At 42.5% G+C, this 18339-nt stretch overlaps 1 long non-coding RNA gene across 1 annotated transcript; it reads left to right on the top strand.

The window, feature by feature from the left end:
- Positions 1–5013: 5013 nt before the first annotated feature.
- Positions 5014–5706, top strand: LOC123743562 (uncharacterized). The gene is made up of 3 exons (XR_006770419.2): positions 5014–5137; positions 5228–5283; positions 5377–5706. It is a non-coding gene; the product is annotated as an uncharacterized LOC123743562 (long non-coding RNA).
- The last annotated feature ends 12633 nt before the right edge of the window (positions 5707–18339 follow it).

Below are 18339 nucleotides of genomic sequence, written 5' to 3'. Positions count from 1 at the left end.
GCTGTGTGTGGATGAACCTGACTTTGGCTGACAACTTGACTTTGAGCCAATCAGAGAGCAGGAACCTCCATATGGGGAAGCGACAAGAAAAAGGAAAAAAAGAATGCAATTTTCATCAGAATTGTTGTACCTAAAACAATAATGCTGCATAATACAACTTTTTTTTCTATATCAAGTCTTTCTATATTTTATGTCTAGCTAAGAGTTTTGTGTTTGAAGAAGGATTTTTTGTTAGGTTTGATAATGTACACTAGATTATTAGTTAGCTACTGAGCAAGGCAGTCACACACACTTCATATGAAACGAATGGTGTGGTGAGTGCAGCATAATGCTAGCACAACAGCTAGCTAGCTAGCGAATCATGGTAACCATTTAGCTAACTTTAGCCAGGTAGCTAAAAAAATGTATATTTTGGCTGTATGCAATTATGGAGAGTGGATAAAATTGTTTCTTTGTCATCTTGCTAGCTAGTTATCTAGCTGTGGGCATCTGACTAGTATCAACAAGGTCTTTCTACAACACCAGCACAGCTGGCTAACATTGACCAGAACATAAAGCAACACACAAGGACATGCATTGCCAACAAACGCAAGCTTCTGGTTTGGAATATTTTAACAAGGCTGAGTGGTTGACGACTTCACAATCTTTTCTGTGTGAACATAAAAGAGATTGACTGCCGACAATAATTGGAGGTGTTAAATACTAATCGGCAGGCAAACATTTGACAATCCTACCGGTGTGTCTGAGCTGAAACGGATTGATGAATTTTAAACGGACTGTTTTTCTGTAAAATGTTGAACTGAATTTGGTGTTTCTTTTGTCATACAATCATCTCTGTTGTTCACCATATGTCAACGGTTGACTCTTGTTGAAAAACAATTGGCTCAATCCAGAATGGGTGGGTAGAGTTCACCCTTTTAAAACCTGTCGGATTGGTCCATGATGTGATGCAGAGTTCTGTCTTACTATCCAGGTCTGTGCCCAAACAATTTGAGTTTCTACTTTTAAAAATCCACCTTTCCAGAAACAAGTCTCTAACCATTGCCGCTTGCTATAGACCACCTACTGCCCCCAGCTGTGCCCTGGACACCATATGTGAATTGATTGCCCCCCATCTATCTTCAGAGCTCGTGCTGTTAGGTGACCTAAACTGGGACATGCTTAACACCCCGGCCATCCTACAATCTAAGCTTGATGCCCTCAATCTCACCCAAATTATCAATGAACCTACCAGGTACAACCCCAAATCCGTAAACACAGGCACCCTCATAGATATCATCCTAACCAACCTTCCCTCCAAATACACCTCTGCTGTCTTCAACCAGGATCTCAGCGATCACTGCCTCATTCATTGCGTCCGTAATGGGTCTGCGGTCAAACGACCACCCCTCATCACTGTCAAACGCTCCCTAAAACACTTCAGCGAGCAGGCCTTTCTAATCTACCTGGCCCGGGTATCCTGGAAGGATATTGACCTCATTCCGTCAGTAGAAGATGCCTGGTTATTCTTTAAAAGTGCTTTCCTCACAATCTCAAATAAGCATGCCCCATTCAAAAAATGTTGAACCAGGAACAGATATATCCCGTGGTTAACTCCAGACCTGTTCAACCTCTCTTTCGTAGCGTCTGAGTTCCCCAAAGATTGGAAAGCTGCCGCAGTCATACCCCTGTTCACAGGGGGAGACACTCTAGACCCAAACTGCTACAGACCTATATCTATCCTACCCTGCCTTTCTAAGGTCTTCGAAAGCCAAGTTAACAAACAGATCACCGACCATTTCGAATCCCACCGTACCTTCTCTGCTATGCAATCTGGTTTCCGAGCTGGTCATGAGTGCACCTCAGCCACGCTCAAGGTCCTAAACGATATCATAAACACCATCGATAAGAGACAATACTGGGCAGCAGTATTCATCGACCTGGCCAAGGCTTTCGACTCTGTCAATCACCACATTCTTGTCGGCAGACTCAATAGCCTTCGTTTCTCAAATGACTGCCTCGCCTGGTTCACCAACTACTTCTCAGACAGAGTTCAGTGTGTCAAATCGGAGGGCCTGTTGTCCGGACCTTTGGCAGTCTCTATGGGGGTGCCACAGGGTTCAATTCTCCAGCCGACTCTTTTCTCTGTATACATCAATCATGTCGCTCTTGCTGCTGGTGATTCTCGGATCCACCTCTACGCACACGACACCATTCCGTATACTTCTGGCTGTTCTTTGGACACTGTGTTAACCTGTTGGGTCTAGGGGGCAGCATTTGCACGTCTGGATAAAAAAAATGTACCCGATTTAATCTGGTTACTAATCCTACCCAGTAACTAGAATATGCATATACTTATTATATATGGATAGAAAACACTCTAAAGTTTCTAAAACTGTTTGAATGGTGTCTGTGAGTATAACAGAACTCATTTGGCAGGCAAAACCCTGAGACATTTTCTGACAGGAAGTGGATACCTGATGTGTTGTATTGACTTTAAACCTATCCCATTGAAAAACACAGGGGCTTAGGAATATTTTGGCACTTCCTATTGCTTCCACTAGATGTCACCAGCCTTTACAAAGTGTTTTGAGTCTTCTGGAGGGAGATCTGACCGAACAAGAGCCATGGAACGATGATGTCCCATTAGACACCTGGCGCGCGAGTTCATGTTGGGTACCCTCGTTCCAATACGTTATAAAAGAGTATGCATTCGTCCACCTTGAATATTATTCATGTTCTGGTTAAAAAAGGCCCTAATGATTTATGCTATACAACGTTTGACATGTTTGAACGAACGGAAATATATTTTTTCCCCTCGTTCATGACGAGAAGTCCGGCTGGCTTACATCATGTGCTAACGAGACGGAGATTTTTGGACATAAATGATGAGCTTTTTTGAACAAAACTACATTCGTTATGGACCTGTGATACCTGGAAGTGACATCTGATGAAGAGAATCAAAGGTAATGGATTATTTACATAGTATTTTCGATTTTAGATCTCCCCAACATGACGTCTAGTCTGTATCGCAACGCGTATTTTTCTGGGCGCAGTGCTCAGATTATTGCAAAGTGTGATTTCCCAGTAAGGTTATTTTTAAATCTGGCAAGTTGATTGCGTTCAAGAGATGTAAATCTATAATTCTTTAAATGACAATATAATATTTTACCAATGTTTTCTAATTTTAATTATTTAATTTGTGACGCTGACTTGACTGCCGGTTATTGGAGGGAAACGATTTCCTCAACATCAATGCCATAGTAAAACGCTGTTTTTGGATATAAATATGAACTTGATAGAACTAAAAATGCATGCATTGTCTAACATAATGTCCTAGGAGTGTCATCTGATGGAGATTGTAAAAGGTTAGTGCATCATTTTAGCTGGTTTTATGGTTTTGGTGACCCTGTCTTTGACTTGACAAAACATTACACACAACTCTTGTAAATGTACTGTCCTAACATACTCTAAATTTATGCTTTCGCCGTAAAATCTTTTTGAAATCGTAAAACGTGGTTAGATTAAGGAGATGTTTATCTTTCAAATGGTGTAAAATAGTTGTATTTTTGAAAAATTTGAATTTTGACATTTATTTGGATTCAAATTTGCCGCTCTTGAAATGCACCTGCTGTTGATGGAGTGCACCACGGGTGGCACGCTAGCGTCCCACCTAGCCCCAAGAGGTTAACTAACCTCCAGACGAGCTTCAATGCCATACAACTCTCCTTCTGTGGCCTCCAACTGCTCTTAAATGCAAGTAAAACTAAATGCATGCTCTTCAACCGATCGCTGCCCCCACCTGCCCGCCCGTCCAGTATCACTACTCTGGACGGTTCCGACTTAGAATATGTCGACAACTACAAATACCTAGGCATCTGGTTAGACTGTAAACTCTCCTTCCAGACTCACATGAAGCATCTCCAATCTAAAATTAAATCTAGAATCGGCTTCCTATTTTGCAACAAAGCATCCTTCACTCATGCTGCCGAACATACCCTCGTAAAAATGACTTTTCTGCCGATCCTTGACTTCGGCGATGTCATTTACAAAATAGCCTCCAACACTCTACTAAGCAAATTGGATGCAGTCTATCACAGTGCAGTCAGTTTTGTCACCAAAGCCCCATATACTTCCCACCACTGCGACCTGTATGCTCTCGTTGGCTGGCCTTCGCTACATATTCATCGCCAAACCCACTGGCTCCAGGTCATCTATAAGTCTTTGCTAGGTAAAGCCCCGCCTTATCTCAGCTCACTGGTCACCATAGCAGCACCCACCCGTAGCACGCGCTCCAGCAGGTATATTTCACTGGTCACCCCCAAAGCCAATTCTTCGTTTGGCCGCCTTTCCTTCCAGTTCTCTGCTGCCAATGACTGGAACGAATTGCAAAAATCACTGAAGCTGGAGACCCATTTCTCCCTCAATAACTTTAAGCACCAGCTGTCTGAGCAGCTCACAGATCACTGCACCTGTACATAGCCCATCTGTAAATAGCCCATCCAACTACCTCATCCCCATAAAATAATGTATTATTCATTTTTTTGCTCCTTTGCACCCCAGTACCTATCTCTACTTGCACATTCATCTTTTGCACATCTATCACTCCAGTGTTTAATTGCTAAATTGTAATTATTTCGCCACTATGGCCTATTTATTGTCTACCTCATTTATCTTACCTCATTTGCACTCACTGTATATAGACTTTTACTCTATTGTATTATTGACTGCATGTTTGTTTATTCCATGTGTAACTCTGTTGTTTGTGTCTCACTGCTTTGTTTTATCTTTGCCAGGTCACAGTTGTAAATGAGAACTTGTTCTCACCTAGCCTACTTGGTTAAATAAAGATGAAAAAAAAATATCAATGTGCAAACTCCACCCTCCAGCACACCAGTGTACACCAGCTGAATGAAATCCAGAGCACCTAATCCAATTGGGAAATTGAACCAATTGAAATGAAGTTCATTGGCTAACAGCTGAACATAATTAGCCATCCAGGATAGAAGGGTCTGGGATTCCTTTATGAGGTGCAACCAAAACAGCTGTTTGACATAGCAACAGGGATATTCTGTCAAGGTGTCTCTCTAGCATTTGTTCTTAATACCGTTGTGGTTTTGATCACTAAAATGGCTGTGACTTTTGGACTCTCGTTGAGGTTAGTTTTTCAATGTAGTCATCTGGTTGGTTTACCTTGTCTTAAAGTTTTCACTGGTTACTTGTGTTTAACTGTCTGAATGTTTTGTAGTGTTTCTTGGATTTGCTGTCTGCTAATTGGAGGGATAACTTGTTTTACACTTAAAGGTGTGTTTTGGTTTACACTACTTCAGTTCAAATCAGTCTAGTTCCGATAGCTTAAGGCTGGCATTTTACCACAATGTTTATTTTGTTTTCTAGGTAATTCTAATGGGCATCATGCCTACACTGGACCTGAACCAACTGGATCCTATGCCAAAGCAAGTGTGGTGCCTAGTCCAAATGCTAAAGCTACTGGCCACAATGCCACGTCAGCAGAAGCTACTGGCCACAATGCCACGTCAGCAGAAGCTACTGGCCACAATGCCACGTCAGCAGAAGCTACTGGCCACAATGCCACGTCAGCAGAAGCTACTGGCCACAATGCCACGTCAGCAGAAGCTACTGGCCACAATGCCACGTCAGCAGAAGCTACTGGCCACAATGCCACGTCAGCAGAATCTACTGGCCACAATGCCCCGTCAAGTGTGAAGTCCGGCCCCGGCGCCTCAGCAGAAGCGTCCGGCGCCTCAGCAGAAGCTTCCGGCGCCTCAGCAGAAGCGTCCGGCGCCTCAGCAGAAGCGTCCGGCGCCTCAGCAGAAGCCTCAGGAGAAGCGTCCGGCGCCTCAGGAGAAGCGCCTCAGCAGAAGCGTCCGGCCCCGGCGCCTCAGCAGAAGCGTCCGGCCCCGGCGCCTCAGCAATAGCGTCCGGCCCCGGCGCCTCAGCAATAGCACCTCAGCAGAAGCGTCCGGCCCCGGCGCCTCACCAGAAGCGTCAAGCCTTGAACAGACCACCCGACCACTCAACTAGGGAGATCATAATTTGGTTTGCCCAACTCCTTAATCGTCGTTCCCCTGTTACTGTGCCTCCCTTTAGAAGAAAAGGTAACTGAGGTGGAGAAATGTGCCAACTAATGCTCTTGTTTGAAATGAGGATCTCCTTCACTTGTCCAGCGTCATGCAAATTGTTTACAGGGGTGGACGCTACAATGGACTAAAATTGACTTCTGACTTGCCAATATTGCTGACACACTTTTAGGTTCTATGGTTATGCTTTTGATTTAGCCTGGTGTTCCTGCTACTCTTCCATGATATGCTCAATAAACAATTTGACTTTCAATATACCTTGTCCTTAAAATATAATATTCTCTTCTGCCTGCCATGTGCTTGCTGTTTGGGAACAGACTGTGGGTCTGGAGTAAAAGGGAATGTGGATCACAACACTTGTGTAAACAGGTATGTTTACCTTTGTTTCTGGTAGTTCAAATGCTCAAGTTCTCTAAATTGTCAGAGCTCCCTCATATGTTCATACTTTACCTGTCCCTTTGTGAAGGGTGTTTGATTTACTGTAATCTGCCTGTTACCATGGGTGCCTAAAGAATGCGAGTGCAGTTTACCTCATCGTCCCATTGCCTGTCACTAACCTGTCCCAGGGACGCTAAAGTTTCTCCTTGGCCTTATTCAGAAACATTAAATCAACTTGACTCATTTTGCCTGTTCTACAATGTTGGTCTGGCCAGACACATGGATGCAATCGTGTATATGCGTTCATCGCTTTCAGCTGTAAAAAATATGTCTACTCTCAATGTGGTCTTCTGCACAATCCATTTCTACCTGACCACAATGAGGTTGCACTTGCAGAACCCCCTGGCAGAAACTTTAGATTTTAAAAGGTGCACTTAAGCTCTCACTTTGTATGAAATTATCTAGAGATGTAAATATGAATTGTTTCTTAAGCCTGGCTGGTGACTAACTACTTTTAGCTTTTTTGTTATCAAGGCTTCAAACAATTTCAAAAAACACTTAGCGTTCTTATATTTTAGGATTTTCAAGCAACTATACTGGGGGGGGAATTCTCACTCTCAGGTGTTAATTTTCAGCAAACTTAACATACAAAGATTTGTATGAACATAAGATTCAACAACTGAGACAAACTGAACAAGTTCCACAGATGTGACTAACAAATGGAATAATGTGTTGTGGACACCAGATGCATTAAGAACTGCACCAGATTTGCAAGTTCTTTCTTGTGAGATGTTACCCCACTCTTCCACCAAGGCACCTGCAAGTTCCCGGACATTTCTGGGGGGAATGGCCCTAGCCCTCACCCTCCGATCCAACAGGTCCTAGACGTGCTCAATGGGATTGAGGTCCGGGCTCTTCGCTGGCAATGGCAGAACACTGACATTCCTGTCTTGCAGGAAATCACGCACAGAACGAGCAGTATGGCTGGTGGCATTGTCATGCTGGAGGGTCATGTCAGGATGAGTCTGCAGGAAGGGTACCACATGAGGGAGGAGGATGTCCTCCCTGTAACGCACAGCGTTGAGATTGCCTGCAATGACAACAAGCTCCGTCCGATGATGCTGTGACACACCGCCCCAGACCACGACGGACCCTCCACCTCCAAATCGATCCCGCTCCAGAGTACAGGCCTCGGTGTAACGCTCAAACGCGAATCCGACCATCACCCCTGGTGAGACAAAACCGCGACTCGTCAGTGAAGAGCACTTTTTGCCAGTCCTGTCTTGTCCAGCGACGGTGAGTTTGTGCCCATAGGCGACATCGGTGAGGACCTGCCTTCAGTCCAGCCTCTCTCAGCCTATTGTGGACAGGCTGAGCACTGATGGAGAAATTGTGCGTACCTGGTGCAACTCGAGCAGTTGTTGCCTTCCTGTACCTGTCCCGCAGGTGTGATGTTCCCATGTCCCGATCCTGTGCAGGTGTTGTCACACGTGGTCTGCCACTGCGAGGACGATCAGCTGTCCATCCTGTCTCCCCGTAGCGCTGTCTTAGGCGTCTCACAGTACGAACATTGCAATTTATTGCCCTGGCCACATCTGCAGTCCTCATGCCTCCTTGCAGCATACCTAAGGCACGTTCATGCAGATGAGCTGGGACCCTGGGCATCTTTCTTTTTGTGTTTTTCAGAGTCAGTAGAAAGGCCTCTTTTGTGTTTTAAGTTTTCATAACTGTGACCTTAATTGCCTACCGTCAGTAAGCTGTTAGTGTCTTAACGACCGTTCGACAGGTGCATGTTCATTAATTGTTTATGGTTCATTGAACAAGCATGGGAAACAATGTTTAAACCCTTTACAATGAAGATCTGTGAAGTTATTTGGATTTTTACAATTCATCTTTGAAAGACAGGATCCTGAAAAAGGGACGTTTAGTTACTGACAATTTGTTCATAGAGGAATTAAATCTAAAGCTGCAAGTGTGGACTCTAATAAAATGTTTGATTAAAGCACTAAATTTGTGACAGAGGTACATGTCCTCTGGCGCTGCTTTGAAACTTTTTTTTGGTGGTGGGGGGGTCTGAATGATTTGGATTCTGTGATCATTTATCCATGATCAGATCGATCTGAGTTTATAAACATTTTTTTCAGAAAATAATCTGATGGCATCAATCTGATCCACATGTCACAGAATCCAGTTTGAGTGCTATGAACAGGCCTACACCTTGCCATCTACTAGACAGGTTGCAGTACTACTTCTACACTTTCATAGGGAGACATGAGTAAACTGTAGTGAACAAAAATAAACGCAACTTGTAAAGTGTTGGTCCCATGTTTCATGAGCTAAAATAAAAGATCTGTTGCCAGAGGATTTAATGTTCAGTTTTTTACCATAAGCCGCCTCCAACTTCGATTTAGAGAACTTGGCAGCACGTCCAACCGGCCTCACAATCATAGACCACGTGTAACCACGCCAACCAAGGACATCCACAACCGGCTTCTTTACCTGTGGGATCGTCTGAGACCAGCCATCCGGACAGCTGATGAAACGAAGGGGTATTTCTGTCTGTAATAAAGCCCTTTTGTGGGGAAAACTCATTGAAAAGTCACTGATTGGCTGGGCTTGGCTCTCAAGTGGGCCAGGCCCACCCACGGCTGTGCCCCTGCCCAGTCCTATGAAATCCATAGATTACAACCTTCTAAATGTGTTTATATGTGTTTATATTTTTTCAGTGTACAGTACCAGTCAAAAGTTTGGTCAAACCTACTCATTGAAGCGTTTTTCTTTATTTTTACTGTTTTCTACATTGTAGAATAATAGAAGACATCAACACTATGAAATAACACATATGGAATCATGTAGTAACCAAAACAGTGTTAATCAAATCAAAATATATTTTATATGAGATTCTTGAAAGTTGCCACCCTTTGCCTTGATGACAGCTTTGCACACTCTTGGCATTCTCTCAACCAGCTTCACCTGGAATGCTTTTCCAACAGTTTTGAAGGAGTTCCCACATATGCTGAGCACTTGTTGGCTGCTATTCCTTCACTCTGCGGTCCAACTCATCCCAAACCATCTCAATTGGGTAGAGGTCGGGTAGTGCAGCACTCCATCATTCTCCTTGGTCAAATAGCCCTTTCACAGCCTGGAGGTGTATTTTGGGTCATTGTCCTGTTGAAAAACAAATGATAGTCCCACTAAGCGCAAACCAGATGGGATGGCGTATCGCTGCAGAATGCTGTGGACTCATCAAACAAAAGGACAGATTTCCACTGGTCTAATGTCCATTGCTCGTGTTTCTTGGCCCAAGCAAGTCTCTTCTTATTATTGGTGTCCTTAGTAGTTTTAGCAATTCAACTATGAAGGCCTGATTCACGCAGTCTGAGATGTGTCTGTTACTTGAACTTTGTGAAGCATTTAATCAGGAAGCAATTTCTGAGGCTGGTATCTCTAATGAACTTATCCTCTGCAGCAGAGGTATTTTGGGGTTTTCCTTTCCTGTGGCCGTCTTCATGAGACCTAGATTCATCATAGCGCAAGTTTCATCATAGCGCTAGATGGTTTTGCGACTACAATTGAAGAAACTTTGAAAGTTCTTGACATTTTCTGGATTGACTGACCTTCATGTTCTTATTTGAGCTGTTCTTGCCATAATATGGACTTGGTCTTTTACCAAATGAGGCTATCTTCTGTATGCCACCCCTACCTTGTCACAATACAAATGATTGACTCAAACTCAGTAATAAGAAGGAAAGAAATTCCACAAATGGACTTTTAACAAGGCACACCTGTTAACGTTAAAAATCAGTTTGCTATGCTAAGAACAATAAGCTATGCTATACAGTTAGCATCATCTAATATCGATAATAACATTGTAAATATCCCCTTACCTTTGATTATCTCCATCAGAAGGCACTGCCAGGAATCCCAGGTCCGGAACAAATGTGGTTTCTTTTGACAAAGTTCATAATTTATGTCCAAATAACACCAAGTAGTTAGCGTTCATTATGCTCCCACAAAACGTGGTGGGGGGGGTTGTAAAATCACGCCGAAAAGCTAAAAAAACCTAGTAAATAATCTATTTAGGTTCGTTCAAACATGTCAAACGTTGTTTAGCATTAATCTTTTGGTCCATTTTTAACGTTAAACATCAGTAATATTTTCACACAACCTATCCTATGTCTTGATAAACAATTAATGACAAACTCACGCTTCTCAGATTTATGCGCAGGCACAAAAAATGAAGTGACGACATGTCAACTTCCTTGCATTCTAATTTGCTCTCTGTTTATCATAGATGCTTCAAACAACTTTATAAAGATCGTTGACATCTAGTGGAAGCCGTAGGTGTTGCGAAATTAATCCTTTCTCACTATGGTATCTATAAAACAATGACACTAAATAGTACAGTCACAAAATTCACATTTTTTTAAATCTATTTTTCACAGGTTTTTGCCTGCAATATGAGTTTTGTTATACTTACAGACACCATTCAAACTGTTTTAGAAAATTCAGAGTGTTTTCTATCCGAATGTGTTAATAATATGCATATCCTAGCTTCTGAGTTGGTGTAGGAGGCAGTTAAAAATGGGCACATATTTTTTTCAAAATTTCTCAATACTGCCCCCGAGCCCCAACAGGTTAATTGAAATGCATTCCAGGTGACTACCTCATGAAGCTGGTTGAGAGAATGCCAACCAAGGCAAAGGGTGGCTACTTAGAACAATCTCAAATATATTTTGATTTGTTTGAAACCTTTTTGGTTACTAAATTATTCCGTATGTGTTATTTAATAATTTTGATGACTTCAATATTATTCTACAAGGTAGAAAGTTGTATAAATAAAGAAAAACCTTGGAATGAGTCGGTGCGTCTAAACTTTTGACTGGTACTGTAAATGGAAAGATCATGTCATAAATGTTGAAATAAAGTGTAAGAAGGTGCTGAATCTTATGAGCTCGGTCTCTGGTTATGAATGGGGTGCTGACAGACAATCGTTGAAAGATATTTATAGAGTTCGAATCAGGACGACAATTGATTACGGGTAAATAGTTTATGGAAAAGCGGCAAAGACTTGGCTTCAGAAGCTGAATCCAGTAAATAGCTTAAAGGTGTCATGCCTCTCCAGGCTGAGGATCCAAGGCCTCATATCAGCTTGGCAAATGGCGGACGATGATCAGACCCATCTCACCCACATAAGAGAAGAGGGGGGGGGGGGGGGGCGGTTTTGACACCGTAAAACTGTCAAAAATTCTTCAGTATTGGGAAAGGAATGTTCCTTTGTCTACAGAAGACATTTGCCGCTAAAACTACACTGCTCAAAAAAATAAAGGGAACACTTAACCTCTCTGGGCTAGTCGGGACGAATTCGTCCCACCTACGCAACAGCCAGTGTAATCCAGTGGCGCGATTTTCAAATACCTTAAAAATCCTATTACTTCAATTTCTCAAACATATGACTATTTTACAGCTATTTAAAGACAAGACTCTCGTTAACCTCTTACATCTAGTCGTTCCGCTAGCGGAACACCTGCTCCAACATCCAATGATAGGCGTGGCGCGAATTACAAATTCCTCAAAAATACAAAAACTTCAATTTTTCAAACAAATGACTATTTCACAGCATTTTAAAGACAAGACTCTCCTTTATCTAACCACACTGTCCGATTTCAAAAAGGCTTTACAGCGAAAGCAAAACATTAGATTATGTCAGCAGAGTACCAAGCCAGAAATAATCAGACACCCATTTTTCAAGCTAGCATATAATGTCACAAAAACCCAGAAGACAGCTAAATGCAGCACTAACCTTTGATGATCTTCATCAGATGACACACCTAGGACATTATGTTATACAATACATGCATGTTTTGTTCAATCAAGTTCATATTTATATCAAAAAACAGCTTTTTACATTAGCATGTGACGTTCAGAACTAGCATACCCCCCGCAAACTTCCGGAGGAATTTGCTAACATTTTACTAAATTACTCACGATAAACGTTCACAAAAAGCATAACAATTATTTTAAGAATTATAGATACAGAACTCCTCTATGCACTCGATATGTCCGATTTTAAAATAGCTTTTTGGTGAAAGCACATTTTGCAATATTCTAAGTACATAGCCCAGGCATCACGGGCTAGCTATTTAGACACCCGGCAGGTTTAGCCTTCACCAAAATCAGATTTACTATTATAAAAGTTTGATTACCTTTTGTTGTCTTCGTCAGAATACACTCCCAGGACTGCTACTTCAATAACAAATGTTGGTTTGGTCCAAAATAATCCATCGTTATATCCAAATTGCGGCGTTTTGTTCGTGCGTTCCAGACACTATCTGAAAGGGTAAATAAGGGTCGAGCGCATGGCGCAATTCGTGACAAAAAAAATCTAAATATTCCATTACCGTACTTCGAAGCATGTCAACCGCTGTTTAAAATCAATTTTTATGCCATTTTTCTCGTAAAAAAGCGATAATATTCCGACCGGGAATGTCCATTTACCTAAACAGAGGAAAGTAAACAAAGCTTTCGGTCGACGCGGGCACGAGCCTGAGTCTCACAGTACTGTAACCAGCCACTACCCAAACGCGCTACTTTTTTTCAGCCAGAGCCTGCAAAGCCACAATTCAGCTTTTTACCGCCTTCTGAGACCCTATGGCAGCCGTAGGAAGTGTCACGGGACAGCTAAGATCCTCACTCTTCAATAAACAGAGACAAGAAGAACGACACCTTGTCAGACAGGCCACTTCCTGAATGAAACCTTCTCAGATTTTGGCCTGCCATATGAGTTCTGTTATACTCACAGACACCATTCAAACAGTTTTAGAAACTTTAGAGTGTTTTCTATCCATATGTAATAAGTATATGCATATTCTAGTTACTAGGTAGGAGTGGTAACCAGATTAAATAGGGTACTTTTTTATCCAGCCGTGAAAATACTGCCCCCTAGCCATAACAGGTTAAACAACACAATGTAACTCCAAGTCAATCACACTTCTGTGAAATCAAACTGTTCACTTAGGAAGCAACACTGATTGACAATAAATTTCACATGCTGTTGTGCAAATGGAATAGACAACAGGTGGAAATTATAGGCAATTAGCAAGACACCCCCAATAAAGGAGTGGTTCTGCAGGTGGTAACCACAGACCACTTCTCAGTTCCTATGCTTCCTGGCTGATGTTTTGATCACTATAGAGTGCTGGCGGTGCTTTCACTCTAGTGGTAGCATGAGACGGAGTCTACAACCCACACAAGTGGCTCAGGTAGTGCAGCTCATCCAGGATGGCACATCAATGCGAGCTGTGGCAAGAAGGTTTGCTGTGTCTGTCAGCGTAGTGTCCAGAGCATGGAGGCGCTACCAGGAGACAGGCCAGTACATCAGGAGACGTGGAGGAGGCCGTAGGAGGGCAACAACCCAGCAGCAGGACCGCTACCTCCGCCTTTGTGCAAGGAGGAGCAGGAGAAGCACTGCCAGAGCCCTGAAAAATGACCTCCAGCAGCCCACAAAAGTGCATGTGTCTGCTCAAACGGTCAGAAATAGACTCCATGAGGGTGTTATGAGGGCCCGATGTCCACATGTAGGGGTTGTGCTTACAGCCCAACACCGTGCAGGACGTTTGGCATTTGCCAGAGAACACCAAGATTGGCAAATTCGCCACTGGCGCCCTGTGCTCTTCACAGATGAAAGCAGGTTCACACTGAGCATGTGACAGACGTGACAGAGTCTGGAGACGCCGTGGAGAACGTTCTGCTGCCTGCAACATCCTCCAGCATGACCGGTTTGGCAGTGGGTCAGTCATGGTGTGGGGTGGCATTTCTTTGGTGGGCCGCACAGCCCTCCATGTGCTCGCCAGAGGTAGCCTGACTGCCATTAGGTACCGAGATGAGATCCTCAGACCCCTTGTGAGACCATATGCTGGTGCGGTTGGCCCTGGGTTCCTCCTAATGCAAGACAATGCTAGACCTCATGTGGCTGGAGTGTGTCAGCAGTTCCTGCAAGAGGAAGGCATTGATGCTATGGACTGGCCCACCCGTTCCCCAGACCTGAATCCAATTCAGCACATCTGGGACATCATGTCTCGCTCCATCCACCAACGCCACGTTGCACCACAGACTGTCCAGGAGTTGGTGGATGCTTTAGTCCAGGTCTGGGAGGAGATCCCTCAGGAGACCATCCGCCACTTTTTTTCATTTTTTCATTTTAGTCATTTTAGCAGACGCTCTTATCCAGAGCGACTTACAGTAGTGAATGCATACATTTCATAAATTTTTTTCCCCGTACTGATCCCCCGTGGGAATCGAACCCACAACCCTGGCGTTGCAAACACCATGCTCTACCAACTGAGCCACACGGGACATACGCCACCTCATCAGGAGCATGCCCAGGCGTTGTAGGGAGGTCATACAGGCACGTGGAGGCCACACACACTACTGAGCCTCATTTTGACTTGTTTTAAGGACATTACATCAAAGTTGGATCAGCCTGTAGTGTGGTTTTCCACTTTAATTTTGAGTGTGACTCCAAATCCAGACCTCCATGGGTTGATAAATTGGATTTACATTGATTATTTTTGTGTGATTTTGTTGTCAGCACATTCAACTATGTAAAGAAAAAAGTATTTATTAAGATTATTTCTTTCATTCAGATCTAGGATGTGTTGTTTAAGTGTTCCCTTTATTTTTTTGAGCAGTATATAACGTCCAAAAAGTAAACACTGGAACAATATATCTATATTTCTTTCTTTGTTAAGAATAGGAATGAGATTGTAGTTCCTAATGAGATAATTGTTCTTCATATAAACTATGTACAGTGACTAGCCACGCCCCAAGTGAGTTCAGAGTACGTGTCAGCATGCCGGAACACCCACTTTGGCCAGAGTGCCTAAAAGGACACGCTAAGAATTAACATATCAGACCAGAAAAGCGTGGAGCGTTAGCTACATGTTGAAAATGGTTACAACTTAACCTCAACCCGAGGTGAAGAAGATAACGCCCAGACTAGACCTGAACATTGCCAGCCTGCAGCTGTGTGTGTAAAGTGCTTCAAACTCAAACTAAAGACACAAGGTGGGAAGGATAAAATCCCATCTCAGGTAATCATTGGTGTGTCTGAATATCTGCTGTGAAAACACTCCACTACAAGCACAGACAACTAAGAAGAAGGACGTTGTGACCTCTGGTGGACAATCAGAGCCTTTCAACCACGTGAGAGCCCACCGAAACAACCTTACGAGAGGGCTTGGTTCTGAACGAGATAGACGACTAATGAAAGCATTCAACACGTAAATACATTCGTTATTTTCTTACCCCAAACGGGCGGTGGTTCATGTGCAAGGTATATGATTATTGTGGGAATAGTTATAGAATGTATCCACGATTAATTCCCTTTTTCTTTCTGTGTTTTCTCAACCCCGTTCTCTATCTCTGTGTAATAAGACGTCATATCTTGTCAGTCCACTAGGGACTTTTGTCTCATGTAAGTGTGTATGTGTAGTCTGTGTTATTATTTAGTTAGTTAGAAAAGAAATAATTAAATCAATGTGTAGTACTGAATAATCAGTAAAGCTGGCGTTCTTGCAGATCCAAGAAGGTTACGACTGCTCAGAATGAGACTGATTTGAGGCAATGATTAATAAGCGATTGTTATCGAAAAATAATTTCTTCAAGAATTTAATTTGGGCGATGGTAACTTGTTAAACAACTTCTTCCGTTTTGCCCCAAATTCCTAATTAGTTCATTTAAACGGGTTAACAATTAAACATAGTTAGTGGATTAAATAAATAACAGTCATCACATTAATGAAAGTCACGTCACGACAAAGGATATGTATTGGTGCATTTAAATCAACATCTGTATGTGTCTACTAGTGGAGGCAGGTGAGATGCCTTTGGATATACAAAAAATTGTCAGTAGCTTATTGGGTTGAAAGGCTGTGAGGTTTAGCATACCACTGCTACTGTTCTAGATGAATGTTGGGAATATACTAGTAGACAAGGTAGTGGTTTTGGTTGGACTGTTGGAAAGCTTGCTGATGTGAGTGGTTTGAGGGAGTCGGAGGTTGACCCGTCTGTGGTCATAGGGGATGTTCCTCCATGGTTACTCCCAGATCCTGTTGTTGATCTAACTTTGGTAGAGAAAAGGAAATATTGGTTCAGAAGTCAGTGAAACTGGTTGACAATTACATTGATCTATGTCTTTACTTGGCTCATTGCGCTCTAGCGACTCCTTGTGGTTGGCCGGGCACCTGCAGGCTGACTTCAGTCGTCAGTTGAACTGTGTTTCATCCAACACATTGGTGCAGTTGGCTTCCGGGTTAAGAGGGCAGGTGTCAAGAAAGTAGCGCGGCTTGGCGGGGTCGTGTTTCGGAGGACGCATGTGTCTTAATCATTAATAGCAATTAAATGTATTACAACTATGTTTATATCCACAAATTAAATATTACCGCTACTACTGAAACTCTTGTCTATGTCATCGTGTCAGCTAAACTGGATGCCGTGTCAGAATTAAGGCTACTGTTGAACTCGTCATCTTTCTTCTAGAATCCAGAGGACATAAAACAGTATAGAGGCAAGATGGATATCGATTTAACGACATGTAAATATTTTAATATATGCTTTTCATATTAATGCAAAATTACTGTTCTTTTAAAAATATTTGTCACAAAAACAAGCGTATCTCTGTGAAATGTCAATGGAGCACTGAGCGTACCACAAGCTTTTTATTTTCAAGGCCTTTTACATTTAATTCAGGTCTTGTCATGTTCATTTTGCTTTTTGAGACCCACGGAAGCAACTTTGAAGACAATCACCACAACGTGTAAAACAAAACAAAAATGATTAGAGAAAGCTGCGTGGCTCTGTCAACAGAAGGTGATGAAATCTGACTTTTTGTGTATAATGATATGCTAAAGAAACACCCCACTGAACGACTTAGAACATGAAGACTCATATCTGTCTTGGTAAAAATGTATTTAAAAGTAAAATTGTATCACCAAAGCGCATTTTCACTCACAATGGGTAGAGTGGGTGAGCATTCTATACTGTGCAAGTAGGCTGTTGGTAGGCCTACTATTGACATTTTTTTTATTTTCGTGTTTTTGCTTTCAAAATCAACCTTTGTTAATATAAAAACAATAACATTGGATGTACACAAAAAAGTAAAAAGAAAATCAGGAGACCACCTTTAAGGTCTGGGAAAATCCTATGAAATTTAGATTTGTTCTTTTGTGTAGTTATCCATTAATTCAAGTGAGCAGGCACAGAGTACTGTTGTTGGGTTAGCTGTGTTTCTGTAGTACAGGCAGCTAGCACTGTTGTTGGGTTAGCTGTGTTTCTTTAGTACAGGCACCTAGCACTGTTGTTGGGTTAGCTGTGTTTCTTTAGTACAGGTACCGAGCACTGTTGTTGGGTTAGCTGTGTTTCTTTAGTACAGGCACCGAGCACTGTTGTTGGGTTAGCTGTGTTTCTGAAGAACAGGCACCTAGCACTGTTGTTGGGTTAGTTGTGTTTCTGTAGTACAGGCAGCTAGCACTGTTGTTGGGTTAGCAGTGTTTCTGTAGTACAGGCACCTAGCACTGTTGTTGGGTTAGCAGTGTTTCTATAGTACAGGCACCTATCACTGTTGTTGGGTTAGCTGTGTTTCTGTAGAAGACATGAGATGGAATTTGCCGAACAAAAGGCCACTGGATTGATGCAAGTAGACATGATATCATTCTGACAGGTAGGTATAGGCTACTTTGTAGCTTTGTAGCTAGTCAACATTTAATAGAGAAGGTTTTAGGGAAAGCCTTTCCATCTACCAGAAGACAGTTAGGTCTATCATTACCATCTCTATATTTTATTCGTTCCTTAATTGTTTGAAACCTGGACCTTTGTTCTTCATA

This window comes from Salmo salar, chromosome 06 (assembly GCF_965601325.2).
Source record: "Salmo salar chromosome 06, fSalSal1, whole genome shotgun sequence".
In the NCBI taxonomy this organism is placed as follows: Eukaryota; Metazoa; Chordata; class Actinopteri; order Salmoniformes; family Salmonidae; genus Salmo; species Salmo salar.
Note: the sequence above shows the minus strand (reverse complement) of the source record. Positions and strands in the feature narration are given on the sequence as shown.